This window comes from Dipodomys spectabilis, unplaced genomic scaffold (genome assembly GCF_019054845.1).
Source record: "Dipodomys spectabilis isolate Male_0828 unplaced genomic scaffold, ASM1905484v1 ptg000069l, whole genome shotgun sequence".
NCBI classification, from domain to species: Eukaryota; Metazoa; Chordata; class Mammalia; order Rodentia; family Heteromyidae; genus Dipodomys; species Dipodomys spectabilis.
The window spans coordinates 5,030,732-5,044,361 of NW_024870746.1; the positions used below are offsets into that span (position 1 = coordinate 5,030,732).

Genomic DNA, 13,630 nt, shown 5'->3' on the forward strand with positions numbered 1-13,630 from the left:
AAAATCTGTTTCTAGCCAGGAGTGGTGACATATGCCTGTAATTCTAGCACTCAGAAGGTAGAGAAAGAAGGATATTTATTCAGCTGAGGTCAAGTTGGGCACTGGTGGCTCATGCCTGTAATCCTAGCTACTCAGGAGGCTGAGATCTGAAGATCATGGTTCATAGCCAGCCCAGGCAGGAAAGTCTGTAAGACTCTTAGTTCCAATTAACCACCAGAAAACTGGAAGTGGTTCTGTGGCTCAAGTGGTAGAACACTAGTCTTGAGCTGAAGAGCTGAGGACAGCACCTAGACCCAGAGTTCAAGCCCCATGACCTACAGAATAAAAAAGTAAAGGATTGGGAAGGTGGCTCAGTGGTAGCATGCTTGCCTTGTATGCATGAGGCCCTGGGTTCAATTCCTTAGCACCACATAAGCAGAAAAAAGCCGGAAGTGGCGCTCTGGCTTAAGTGGTAGAGCGCTAGCCTTGAGCTGAAGAGCTGAGGGACAGCGCCCAGGCCCAGAGTTCAGGCCCCACGACTGGAAAAAAAAAAAAAAAAAGTAAAAAGCTGGGTGCTGGTGGCTCATGCCTGTAAATCCTAGCTACTTAAGAAGTTGAGATCTGAGGATCAAGTTTCAAAGTCTGCCCAGGCAGGAAAGTCCATGAGACTCTTATCTCCAATTAACCACCAGAAAAGAAGTACAGCTGTGGCTCAGAATGGTAGAGTGCTAGCCTTGAGCTGAAGAGCAAAGGGACAGCTCCCAGGTTGAGTTCAAGCCCCACAACTCAACAAAAAAAAAGGAAAAAAAGGAAAAGCCCCTGTGCCTCATTGATCCGGAGTGTTTGCTTGTTATATATACAAAACAAGAGCCTCATAGGAATTATTCCACTTGATATTCACAGCAAATCTATTAGATAATACTGTCCTCCCTCTCCCAGCAGTTATTAGATGATACGAAAGCTGGGTACAGTGGTATACAGCTCTAATGCCAAGACTTAAAAGGCTGAGACAAAAAGATTTCGAGTTTGAGGTCAGTCTGGAGTACATAGTAAGAGTCTATTCTGCCAGGCACCAGTGTCTGACACCTGGAATCCTAGCTACTCAGGAGGCTGAGATCTGAGGATCATGGTTCAAAACCAGCGTGGGCAGGAAAGTCTGAGAGACTCTTTTTTTTTCTGTCAGTCATAGGGCTTGAACTCTGGGCCTGCGCACTGTCCCTCAGTTCTTTAGCTCAAGGCGAGCGCTCTACCACTTGAGCTACAGCACCACTTCCGGTTTTCTAGTGGTTTATTGGAGATAAGAGTCTCACGGTCTTTCCTGCCCAGGCTGGCTTTGAACCTCGATCCTCAGATCTCAGCCTCCTGAGTAGCTAGGATTACAGGAGTGAGCCACCGGTGCCCGGCTTCTGAGAGACTCTCATCTCCAATAAACCACCAGAAAACCAGAAGTGGTTCAAGTAGTAGAGTGCTAGCCTTGAGCTGAAGAGCTGAGGGACAGTGCCCAAGCCCAGAGTTCAAGCCCCACAACTGACCAAAAAAAAAAAAAAGGTCTATTCCTGCCCCCTCCTGCCCCCTCCCCCCAAAAGCAAGATATGGAGATGTGCCAAGGTCACTCAACTAGTAAACAGTATAAATCTAGGTGGAACCCAAGTTTATAGGAATCCAAGTTCTGTGCTCTTAGCCACAGTCCCAGGGACTTAAACACATGGAAAGTATAGAGATGAGTTCTTTAATCCTATTTAAAAGAATGAGATTGTCTTTAGCTGATGGGTAAGTGCTATAAGTGCTGGGTGGGACAATCTGGGAACACCTGAAGCAGGAGGCTTTGAAATGGAATAAAAGGATTAATTCACTCATTTCACAAATACTTAGGTTAAGTACCTAGCACTTCTACTGTGCTCTACTCTAAGGCTGAAGACCAAAGGGGCCAAAGTCCTTGAGCTTGTGGACTTGCTGGGCCTTGGTAAGTAGAAGATTGGAAATCAGGAGTCTTAAAGGCTACCTTCCTTTACTTTCTGAGTGTTCTGCTCCTGAATTTCTTTCCCAGTCTCAAATACCCCAACTTATGAGAAATTTAAAGGGAAGGGCTTGAGTCAGTTGCCTGTGGCTCATGCCTGTAATCTTAGCTACTCAAGAGACTGAGATCTGATGAGGTTCAAAGCCAACCTGGGGAAGGAAAAGTCTATGAGACTTTTATCACCAATTAATCATACATACACAAAAAAGCCTAAGTGGAGCTGTGGCTCAAGTGGTACACCAGCCCTTGAGTGAAAAGTCTAAGGGACAGCACCCAGGTCCTGAGTTCAAGCCCCATACACGCAAAAATAAATAAGTAAATAAATAAAGGTAAGGTCTCGTTTTGAGTACACTTTTCTGGAGTTGGGGGATATAGGTTAGTGATACTGTGCTTAGCATGTACAGGGCCTGGTTTCAATTCCCAGCACTAAAATAAAGAGGTACAAGAATGCCTTCCCTCTATTCTGGAAATCCTTCCTAATGTCGGTATATATTTCTTCCAGATTCAATATATTTTCTCTTATTTTCACTTTCCCTGTCCAAGGCTAAAATCTCAGAGCAGTAACCCAGCAGGCCGTGATTCGCTGTCCCTTTAAGACAACCTTCTCCCCACGTGCCGTCTGGTTGGGCTGGCGATGCTGACGCACGCATGACGTCAATGGCAGCTGGTGGAGTCTGGGCACGAGGAGCAAAGTTGGGATGGGGGTGGGGGGGAAAGGAGGGAGGGAAGGCAGTTAATTTGCATTTAAAGGGGCCTCTTCCAGGTTAATGATCAGGGCTTTAAAGAAATGTGTATTGAGAAAACTTTCTATCCCAGGCTGTGGCTCAAGAAAATGGCGCGGTACAGCTGAAGTCGGTGGTGATTGAAGTTTGCAATGTCAATTATGTCCTTCCGCGGAAAGGGGGAAGTAGTCCGTCGGTGCCTAGGCTGGGAGCACGTGACCGGGAGGGGGGGCGGATGGGGGAGCCAAAGAAGAGGGAGGAGCTGGGGAGCGGACTGTCAGGCTGCGTTTCAGCTGCCCCCACCCCCACATCCTGCCCACCCTCCTGCAGCTGCCACCACATCCTGCCCAGCCGGGGGCAGGGAACTCGTGTGTGTGTGTGTGTGTGTGTGTGTGTGTGTGTGTGTGTGTGTGTGTGTGTGTGTGTGTAGGGGGGGTAATATACTGACTCGGACCCGGCTCTGGTACCCCCCTCCCCCCTCCCTGCCCTCAGCTCTCTTCAGCTCCAGGGTGTGGCTTCTGCCCTTTGCCCCAAAGTCTGGCCCTAGGCATCCTGGCATTAGACTTGGAGCTCTGCTTTGCCAGTACAGCCTTGGACAGCTCTCTGCCTGACTCTGCCATCCATCCTTCCTTCCAACTCTGAAGTGAAACTTGAAGGAACCTCAAGACCAGAAGTTCCTTACAGACCTTTCATCCCTGGGCTAGTAGTTACTAGTGGGAGAAATAGAGTTGTTCAATAAAGCTTTTATAATCTTAAAGCCTGTACACAACTGCACACCCGAATGCACATACACATTCAGATTCATGCGATGTATTTGCTGAGTGCATTCCATGCTGGTTCTGTAAAACTCTGAAGACCTGAGATTGAGTTAGATCTCAGGCTCTTAAAGAGCTCAGGTTCTGATGAAGAAGAGTAAATTTGGAAACCAAAAATGTCAGAGTGTATACTATGGTGTGTACTGGGGAGATAGATGATACAACAGCACAGGACAGCACCAAATCAGTGATGAGAATATATGCCCCCAGCTACCGTACAGCTGCTTAATGTCCTTTGCTTTACAAGCAAGGTGACAGATGTGGAGAGCAATGGGAAGTCTTTGTGGCGATCATTCAAAAACTGCAGCAAGAAGGATCAATTTGATAAAAGAATGAAATGGATGGTGATAGGACATTAAGATTATTCTAATGTCTGTGGAGAAGGTGAGAGAGGCCAGTCAATCCATGCAGATTAGAGGCCTGACCAGCAGTAATGACTTCCCTGGGTTATACTTGTGGTAAACTGTATAAACGTATGGGAGGAATTTATACAACCTATTCTTTTTGGACTTTGGTGGACATCTAAATGTCTGATCATAGAGAATTTCATAGCAGCTTAGGCTTGTTAGGTGACTAGAAATGATGGGTGGGCAGTTTGAAGTGAGGGAGGAAAAATGAGACCCTAGGTTTTTGGTCCTGCTCAATCATTCTACATATGAGATGGAAAGCCTAGGCCATTTAGTGAGTCACTTTCCGGAAGTCCTTATTTCCATTCGAGCTTCCAGCAGCCCTCACTCCCTAGAGATTTTTTGTCTTCCTCCATGAAAATCAGGATCTTGTGCATGTTATTTTACTTCTTCCCAGAAGTTTACTCCACATTCTAAATTCGGTCCCATTAACAACATCAGCATCTCCTACTCTGTTGTCCTGTGCACTGTCATGTGTGAGCATCTCAGGAATTAGGTCACTTAATCTCTCACTGAGCTCTTCACTTCATCCGTTTTCCCTCCAGCTCCTGGCCCTTTAATACCCTCCCCAGGTGACTCACCTTCCTTCCTCATTCCTTTGTTAAGGACCCAACATTCCAAGGCTGGGAGGAACAGCCAGCCAATCATAGATCTGGCAGGCTTGCTTCTGGCTTGAGATTGGCTGGAGTTGTGATTGGCGGGAGACTCATGCTTATCTACAGGGATTGGGGAGGGGGTTTCTGGGAATTGGCCCTGGGAAAGAATTTGTTTCTGGGCTGCTTGTGTGAGAATCTTCAAGTAGAGTTTAGGCCAGAGGGCTCTCTGGCTTGGAGAGCTTCTAGATTTGAGGCAGGTTGAGAATTTAGCCCCCTTGGTCTCCTAGGGACTTTTTGCCCACCTCCCCCTCTCTGATTTGGGACCCAATGGACTGAAGGCTTCGTTCCCAAGCCTGTTCCTAAGAAGTCTTCCAACAGTCTTGGATCTCTCCAGTCTCAACATTCTGCTTTCCCGACGTCGGAAACAGCCGGAAAATAAACACCCTGATGACTAAACGATTTCTCCAGCTAGAGCCTGGGGAAGCACTAAAAATAGAGGCCACAAGTGAGGGGAGGTTCCCAACTTTGGGGAGGGGGGGCACTTTCCCATCCTGCTACTGCCACAGTGTCAACTCTGGCACAAAGCTCATGCCTTCAATCTGTGGGGAAGTGTTATAAGGGCTCTCCCTGCCTACCCTGATGTTTTGGGGGCAAGCTAGCCTTGTCTGGCAGGGAGAACTTGCTCTGATGCTGGATACCCCAAACCAGTGGGGAATTGAGAAACCACATTTAGGGATAATGTAGGACATTGTATAAATCAGGTTTCCTTACGGGGAGGGGCCAGGTAGAAAGGTTGGAAACTGAGGCCAAGGAAATAAGAGCCTGCTGGCTTCTAGTTCACGGTACAAAATAAACCTCCAACCTATTTGCAAAACAATCCCACTGCTCTACCCTTCTAAGGCTGGTCTGAACTAACTGGGACCCGAAGGAATGTTTTTGTCTTGCCCTTTGGCCCGAAAGCCTATGTCTTTATAATGCAGTGCACTACACAACTTTGGTGAGCTAACTTGATTTTCATGCCAAATGTATGTTTGGTCCTATTATCACCATTTCTGCTTCACTCTGGAAGATAATCAGGTAGAGAATTACTGTTCTTGTGTTAACAGTTAATAATAAGTGGTGGAGTAAGGCTTTGAATTGAGGCAGGTTGGGTGCAAAATTGCTGCATGATATGCTTCCTGTCTCTGTACATACTGGTCTAAGTACTAACCCAGAATTGGGTTTTTGTCCAGTATATTTAGACCCAGCCAGATAGAAATCAGTGTGAAGAACTGAGTGCCCTTCTGTTCTGCAAGATTCTTTGAGATCTATGTCAGATCCGATCATTTCCTCAAGCTTCGGGTTAGAAAGCCGCTTCCCTTGGAAGTATCAGGAATGTTGGCTGATGAGGAAAGAAAGCAAATGGGGTCCAGTGTCAGCGACCCAGGCACCTACACTCTTGTAGGGCCCTTAAAAATCTCACCATTAAGATCTACTACTACTTCTTTAACTAAGGCGCTTCTAGATGTTTCCTGGGAGGCAGATGGGGAGTGTGGGGGGCGCGCCCTTCAAATTGCCCCCTCGGCTGGGGCGCGCAGGCATTGAAGATTAGGTCACCCGCCAACTATGAGCGGTCGCTTTAAATTGCTGGGCGTCTGCCGAGCAGGGCCCAGGAAGGGGAGGGGGTTTGTCGCAGGTAGAGGGAGCCGTTGAGCTCCCCAGGTAACCTCAGGAGAGAACGTGGTCCTGTAAGTGGAGCTTTGTCACACATAAAGTGGGGAGATGGATTCTTCCCATCACTTACAGTCTCCTCTTAATTTTTCTACTTAAGACTCCTTCCTGCCAACTCTCCTGGGGCTTGGGGGTGTCAAGGTAGCGTGTGTGCCCGGGAGTGTCTGCGCCTCCCGCGGAGCCCCGAGGAGGAAGCTCCGTGAGCGCGGGGCGGCGGCGGCGCCCGGCGGCTGTCCGCGAGCTCGGAGGGGGCACCGGGGGCACGGGACGATCCCTTTCAAGGCCTCTTGAGCCTCGCCTTTCTACTTTGCCTCGCTCGGTCTCCACCAATCTCTCCCTTCTCTCTCCCCTTCCCCGCAGGCGGAGGGATCTGCCGCTCCCCACGCCGCAGCCTGCTTGGGAGGGTGGCGGGGTGGGGGCCGCTGGCCCGGCCCGGCCGGCCCGAGGGAAGCAAGAGGCGGTGCCGCGCTCCGGACCGCCCCCGTCCGGCCCCGCCCCTCCGCCCCCATGGGTTCCTGCCATTGGGCCGCCGCCTGTCCATCACTTCTGGTCTCCCTCCCTCTTCTCCCCCTCCCACCTCTCAAGCTAGGCTGAGCTGTGCCTACGTCGGCCTCGACTCCCGGGGGCTGGAGGAGTTACCTTTGGAGCCCGAAAGGAGGAAGGAAGCAAAATATCAACAACAGTCGAGGCGGCTCCAGCGCTCGGCCCCGGTCCTCTCTCGCCCGCCGCCCGCCTGCCCGCCCCCGCGCCCACGACGGGGGCCGAGGCCCCCGGCGCCGCCCAGGGCCCGCGCGGACGCCGGCCTCATTTATTATTCCCCCCGCCCCGAGCGGCAGCTTCCCGCTGTGGAAGATACCCCAGACCTGGGGCTAGGGCCATCCCCTCCCTGCTGTGACACTCCATTTCCCCAGCGGGACTGGTGAGTAGAGAAAAATGGTGCGTCTGCCACTTTAAGAGCCCCCCTCCCCCACCCCGTGCTGGGGCTGGGGTGGAGGGGGGTCCGGACCGTCCCCGGAGGGGTGCTGTGGGGTGGCCCCGGGCCGGGCGGAACTCGCGGAGCGGACCGTGTCTCCGCGCGGCGCGGGCGGGGGGGTTACCCCGAGAACTGTTTGTGTCCGGGAGTCGGCGGTGGGGGGCCCGTGGAGTGGGTTGTGTGATTCCCCGGGGTGTTGGAGGTGCGGGTGGGGACCGGCGGATTGGGGGGCGCGCCGGCCTGTTCGTGTCCGAGGAGCGGAAGGCCTCTGAGGGGTCTGGGAAAGGGCGCCATCCTCACAGGGGGTCTCCGGTGACAGCCTGGAGCGACTGACATTTTACCAGCCGGCTCTCCGTCTCTCTCCCTCCCCTCGCCGCCTGTTCCCTCCTCCTTGGCCCGAAATGGTGCAGAAGGGGGCCTGGGAGGGCGGTGAAGGGTGGGGGCGGGGGGAGCCGCAGCTGTTTGGGAAGCGGGGGAGGGAGGGGGGATGTTGTTCAGATGACACCCGGGGGTGGGTTGGGTTGTGAGTGTGTCTCCCGGCCCGTGTTTGCCGGTGTTTTATGGAGTTGGGACGCCGAGTCGCCCCAGGAGATGGGCACGCCGGACGACCCTCCTTGGGACCTCCCAGCCCGGGTTGTTCCAAGACCCCCCGATGCAGTTTGTCAGCAACCCCAGCTGACGAACCCCCTGGCCAGAAGTTTGCAACTGTTCAACATCTGGGCAGAGGACTTCTCCAGTCTGTCTTTGCACCTATGGCAGGCTGAGCTGGGTTAGGAGTGGGGTCTGCCTAGGGAGGGGGGGTGGGCTCTGGGGAGGTTAGGCCTAGGGGATTAAGATACACTTAGTCTCCCCCTTACATTTTCAGCTTTTTCACATTGGGGGGTCGTGTGTAACAACGGAAAGTACTGGATCTCTGGTGATTCACACTAACCTGGCAGCAACCCTCTAGTGTGCCCCAGGAAAGGAGCACCCCTAGGCATGGGCTCACTTGACCTCGGAGTAGATTATGCCAGGTTTGTTCTGAATATGAGGCCTGGCCTCCCTTACCTCGTGCTGCTGGGTTGGGGGATGGTGCAGTGGGTGGATCCTGTGCTCCTTCCCTGTGCCCAGCACCCCCATATATGACTTTTATTCAGAGGCCTAGTTTCTTTGGTTTGAAGGTGGCAATTATTCACCTTCCCTCCATTCCCTGAATGGGCCCCCAAAGCATTTCAGGGGCCAGCCTGGACTATGGGAAGTTTGCCGGCTGGGGCAGTGACCTTGGGCTGTTCTGGCCTGGAGATAGGAGGGGAGCCCAGGCCAATATGAGATTGAGTATATTGGAGTCAGTGCTGCCCACTTCCTACTCCCCTTCAAGTGCCCCCAGAGGAGGTCTCCGTGGAGAAGGGCAATAAAAAGACACATGTCATTGTCCATAGTTGCCCACCATTTGTGATCGCACCAGCCTCAGGACTCAGTCTAGTTCTTCATCCTGGCTCTCCCAGCTTTCACAGCCTGCCTGGGGAATGAATTTCCTTCCTGTGGTTTCTCAGTGTGTTGTGCAGGAGATGAGGGTGAGGAGGGACCCATGTGGGAGTGGCTGAGGCACTTATTGTATAGGATGGTGGGGGACACTGGAATGGTAGCCTTTCTCCACTTGTCCCAAGTGTGGGTGTTGCAGCCCTTGGGTCTCAGTAGTCATATTCTCTTTGTTGTATATCCCCTGTCCTCCCAACATACTCTGTGTGTGCTTGCATGTAAGTGTACATTTGTAAGGAGTTTCTCTGGAGGAGAGAGGAGCTTTTACTCACATTACTGTAGCAACCAGAGAGGTTGAGCTTTTTACCTCAAAACACAAAGCAAATCTGTGTCAGAGCTTTAGTCCTTTTGCTCTTTCAGACACAGCCTCCTAGCAAGGAGAGACTTCAAAGGAAGGCAAATGAACTCTGGTCCAAGAAGAAAAGCAGGAGCCAGAAAGCATCACAAACCTTGTGATGGAGGATGGGTATGGTGTGTGTGTATTGGGGGAGGCAATAGGGCTTTTTACAGTTACAGTGCTTGTTAACAGGATGGTAGAAGATTTGGAAAAGTAGCAGGTGCTGCCCATTGTCCATCCCACTCTGCCCCGCCTGGCTCTTGGCTCTTCTTGTAGGCTAGGAAATGTGCTTGTCTTTCTGGCTGCGGTTATATAATCACTCTCCAGCAGTGTTTTTTCTTTTTCTTTTTAAATCATTCCTGGGTCTTTCCTGGAGACGTGATGGAGAGGAGAAGGTACAGGCAGACTCCTTAAATTTGGGGGTAGGAAGAGCAGCAGTAGGAACCTGAGGAGTTCCATAGCCACAAAGGGAGTAGAAGGTTAGGCCCTCATTGATTGTGACCCATCTTCCTCTGATCCTGCCCTGGGATGGTATCTCTGCTGTGGGTATCCTTGGACCTCATGCCTCCAGAGAGGCCCACACCTCTGCCAGTCTTGCCAACCTTCTCTTCCTGGAAAACTGGACTCCCTTCCTTCCCTAGTTAGCACTAGGTACAAAATCTGTATTTATACTGGCCTGGTACAGGCCCTTGTTGAATGAACACTTTGCCACCCATCTGTGTACCCCCTTGGGGAGAAGGGATTCCAGGGACAAATGAGTAGGTCCAAGGTTGCCATGGTTGTATTTAAGCTGGCTTCTTGCTTCTCTGCCCTCTGGTCTGGACAGTTGTGGCTCTACTGGAAAAGAACAGCTGATGGGGTACAGATCTTCCTCTCGGACACAAATATAACTATTTAGCCAGGTTCTGAAAGGGGCTGAGGATTCCATGTAGGCAAAGAACCTGTCATTTAGGGTCAGATTCCAGGTCTGTGACCATGGTGGTCACCCTTAGGCACCATGGCTGGGACTTTTCATGCTCTCTGTAAGGCCAGCTTGTCTGAGGCAATTAGCTCTCTTTTACAGGGAAGAGGGAAGGAGGAGATGGTGGTGGGGCCAGCACAGCTTCAGCATCACTGTAATCGTTGGTGGCTTTTATGAGCCAGTCATGGGGCCAGAGTCCAGCCAAACCTCTGTCCTGTCCCAGTTTGGTGACTTACTCATGGGAAGAAAGGACAGTATTAGGGCCTTAGAGCTCTGTTCTAGAAGCTGGCCATCTGACTGTGGTGGTTAATATTGCCCTGTCTGTTCAGTTACAGCAGGCAAGATAGAGCTTAGACTTCAGGAAGAGCTTCTCAGTGAGACTAGGTTGGGAAGAGAGAGATGGCTTTTAACTCAGCCTGGGAAAGGTGGGGAAATCTCAAAATACTTTCTTCTCCAGTGGATCTGCTAAAAGAATACCTTGACCTTTGGCCTAGTAGAGTTGGTGCTATTTGGCTCCTGGAATATTTATTTTCTCTTCTCTCTCCTTGCCTAGGACAAAAAGTATTCTGAGGTGAGTTTGTGCTGGAGCTAGCCTTTGAGCTTCTTTCTCCCAGCAAGAGCACTGAGTGTGGGAGGAGGGGTCTCTTGCAGACTGGCAGGTCCAGATGCACCTGGCAGGCCTACAGCATTTAGTGTCATACATGTATGAAGGTGTGTGGTGCATACTTGGGTGTGTAGACACCCACAGAACAGCTGCCACCCTGCGGGAGGTGGGGGTAGTGAGTGGCAAAGATGATTAAAGGATTGGAGAGTGGAGATGGGGTGAGGGGACTGGAGGCAAGAGGCGAAGGGCATAGAAGAACTCTGAAGAGAGAAGTATTGGCTGGAGCAGGAGGGATTGAGGTTAGACCACAGATGGGCAGAGCCCTGTCTGTGAAGTAAAGAGTATGGCTTGTGAGTCAAGGAGCCCTGGCTGACTTGGATCCCATCCCCCATTCTTCTTGGTGGCCCTAGCCCAGCCTACCTCTGCACTTACACTGCCTGTGTCCTTGGGTAAGTTGTCCCCTGTCTGGCCTCAGTTTCCAGGTGTACATGAGTTTCACCTTCAATCGTACAAACACCTGGGTGTTTTGGTAGTGTGCTTGGATTAACCCTCCTCCTCCAGGAACAAGGCCACTCAGTCTTTTCAAGGCTGCAGCTGAGCCCTCAGGCGTTTGGGAGCAAATCCTCTGCCTAGGTGATCCTCAAGGCCCTCTGCATCTACTTTTCCTTTTTCCTAGGCAAGGCCACAGTCTGCCTTCTTGAGAGGCAAGCCATGTATGTGGGGGCAGGGGGATTCCTACAGATTCCTTCACCGCACCAGGTCCTGCCTGGGCTGGGCTGGGCAGGGCAGCTATGCCTGTTGTCTGCCTGTCTACTTTCTGCTGTAGGCTGTGAGGGAGGGCCCTGTCCGAAGCCCTGGCCTGTGGCTGGCCACACCCAGGCGGGACCATATTTACTCATTTAAGCTTACTCTCCCCAGAGACTCCAGGCTGTAGGCCTGGTCACCAACCTTGGCTTGGTGCCCCCCAGCCTGTGGTGTTTGAGCCACTCCCCTTGAGCTGGGCAGACAGGCAAATGCACCAGGCAGAAGCTTCCTGCCTGTATCAGGGAAGCTTTGCTCTCATGCTTACCCACTCACCCAGCTCTCTAGCACAGTTCAGAGACTCTAAATAACAACTTTTGCCATTCTTGGAGCAGGAGGAAGGGTAGTTCCATTTTTATGTCCTTGTGTGCTGAGTCTGGACTGGACATGATAACCTATAAAGACTATTTGCCTCCACAACTGGTTTTTGTAATGGGGAAAACTGAACCCCAGGAATTTAAGTGACTTACTTAAACTTTCCTGGATAGGAGGGTTTTTTATCCGAGGCTAAAGAAGAGATACTGCCTCAGGGAGCCCTCAGAGGAGGAGGAGGAAGAGATGTTGAGAGTTAGTAAAGTCCAGCCTGGTAGGCGTCCAGACAAAGGGCAGAGAAATAGAGATTGGTGGCAAGCTGAGGGAATGTTGCTTTGACCCCATGAGAAGGGATTGGTTTTTTTTTTTGTTTGTTTTTTGGGTCTGGTCGTGGGGCCTGAACTCTGGGCCTGGGCGCTGTCCCTCAGCTCTTCAGCTCAAGGCTAGCGCTCTACCACTTGAGCCACAGCGCCACTTTCGGCTTTTTTCTTTTTGCTTATGTGGTGCTGAGGAATCGAACCCAGGGCCTCATGCATGCAAGGCAAGCGCTCTACCACTGAGCCACCTTCCCAGCCCCGAGAAGGGATTGTTTTTGGATCTGAGGGCTATGAGAAAAGTCCCCAAAGCAAAGGATGGCAGCAGGAGCCAAGGACAAGCAGATACTCCTTCTAGGTGCCATTAGCACTCCCTTGAGCTGCTGCAGTGGGATGGATGAGGAGAGGTGCTGGAGTGGGATGGCTCGGACCACTGAGCTGGGCTCTCTGAAAGCAAAGGCCTGGCCCAGGGGAGCCCATGAGAGAGTATGCAACAGCTGGAGGCAGACTCCCTCCCTCTTTGCAGTCCAGATTGGGAGAGTACACACTGTGCTCAGCAGTCAGCCCACCTCTTGCTCTTATTATCCCGGCTGCCCTTGGGCAAGTCCTTTCCCTTCCCTTAACTGGTTCTACATCTCAGAAAAGGAGACATGCAACCTGCTTCCTATGGGAAAGGAAGGCCAGCAAAGGTGTGTCTGAGCTGCTCAGAAAGTGGCTTCATCTTTCCAGACCTTCAGTGCACGCCCCCCTCCCCGTCCCCCAGGACTCACTTGCTAAGGTGGTTACCTAGAGCCTTTGCCATCTAAGTTAAGGACTCAGGAGGTTTTGAGAAGGTGTTTTAGCCCAGGCCCCAGTTTGACCCTGGGATGGGTGGGGAAGCTAAGCCTTCTCTGAACAGCTGTCTCCTTGTCTCAGGTCCTCCCCTTCTACTTGGCCCTCTGAACCTACCAGGACCCCTCTGGCTGAGAGCTTACTTATTCCTCATGACGTCCTTGCCCCCAAACCCTGCATATATTTGAAACTGAGAGACGAAAGAGAGAGCAATACCTAAGCCCCAAAGGGAGATAAACAGCAGGAAGGGAATATGTAGGGAGAAGAGAGTTTTGGTTTTGGTTTTGTGGAGAGGTCTTGCTACTCCAGTTGGATCAAGTGACATGGAGGCAAGAGTATGGATTGAGGGGGTTTGAGGGAGACCTTGAACCTGGAATTTTTCTTTTTAGAGCATGTATCCTGTTCGATGAGGAGTTAATAGTAGGTTAGGCCAGGAAAATGGGTGTATCGTGAATACTGTTCTTAAGTGTTTCAGATATTCCCATTGGCTCTCTTCTTGACATCTAGGACCCTTTCTTCCAGACCAGAATCTCCTACCTCTGTATTGACGGCCTCTCCCCCGCCCCCCCATGCATTCCTTGTGGCAAGCCCCTGGTGCCCAGACAGCCTGGGTGGGGACAGGTGTCCTGGCCCAGCTGTTCTTTCTTGCCTTTCCCCCACCTGTCAGCCTGCTGGTGGGGAGCTGAGGCTGGAGAGAGAAAAACCCTTCACCTGTTCCCAGGGGTGGAGCCCT

General features: G+C 51.7%; 1 protein-coding gene across 1 annotated transcript in view; it reads left to right on the plus strand.

The window, feature by feature from the left end:
* The first annotated feature begins 6,842 nt into the window (after nucleotides 1-6,842).
* The window catches only part of Mef2d (myocyte enhancer factor 2D), a 36,417-nt gene continuing 29,629 nt past the window's right edge, over nucleotides 6,843-13,630 (plus strand). Inside the window, exon 1 of the mRNA XM_042681574.1 lies at nucleotides 6,843-7,165. The gene's annotated coding sequence lies outside the window, so the exon portion shown is untranslated. The remainder of the gene's footprint in view (nucleotides 7,166-13,630) is intronic.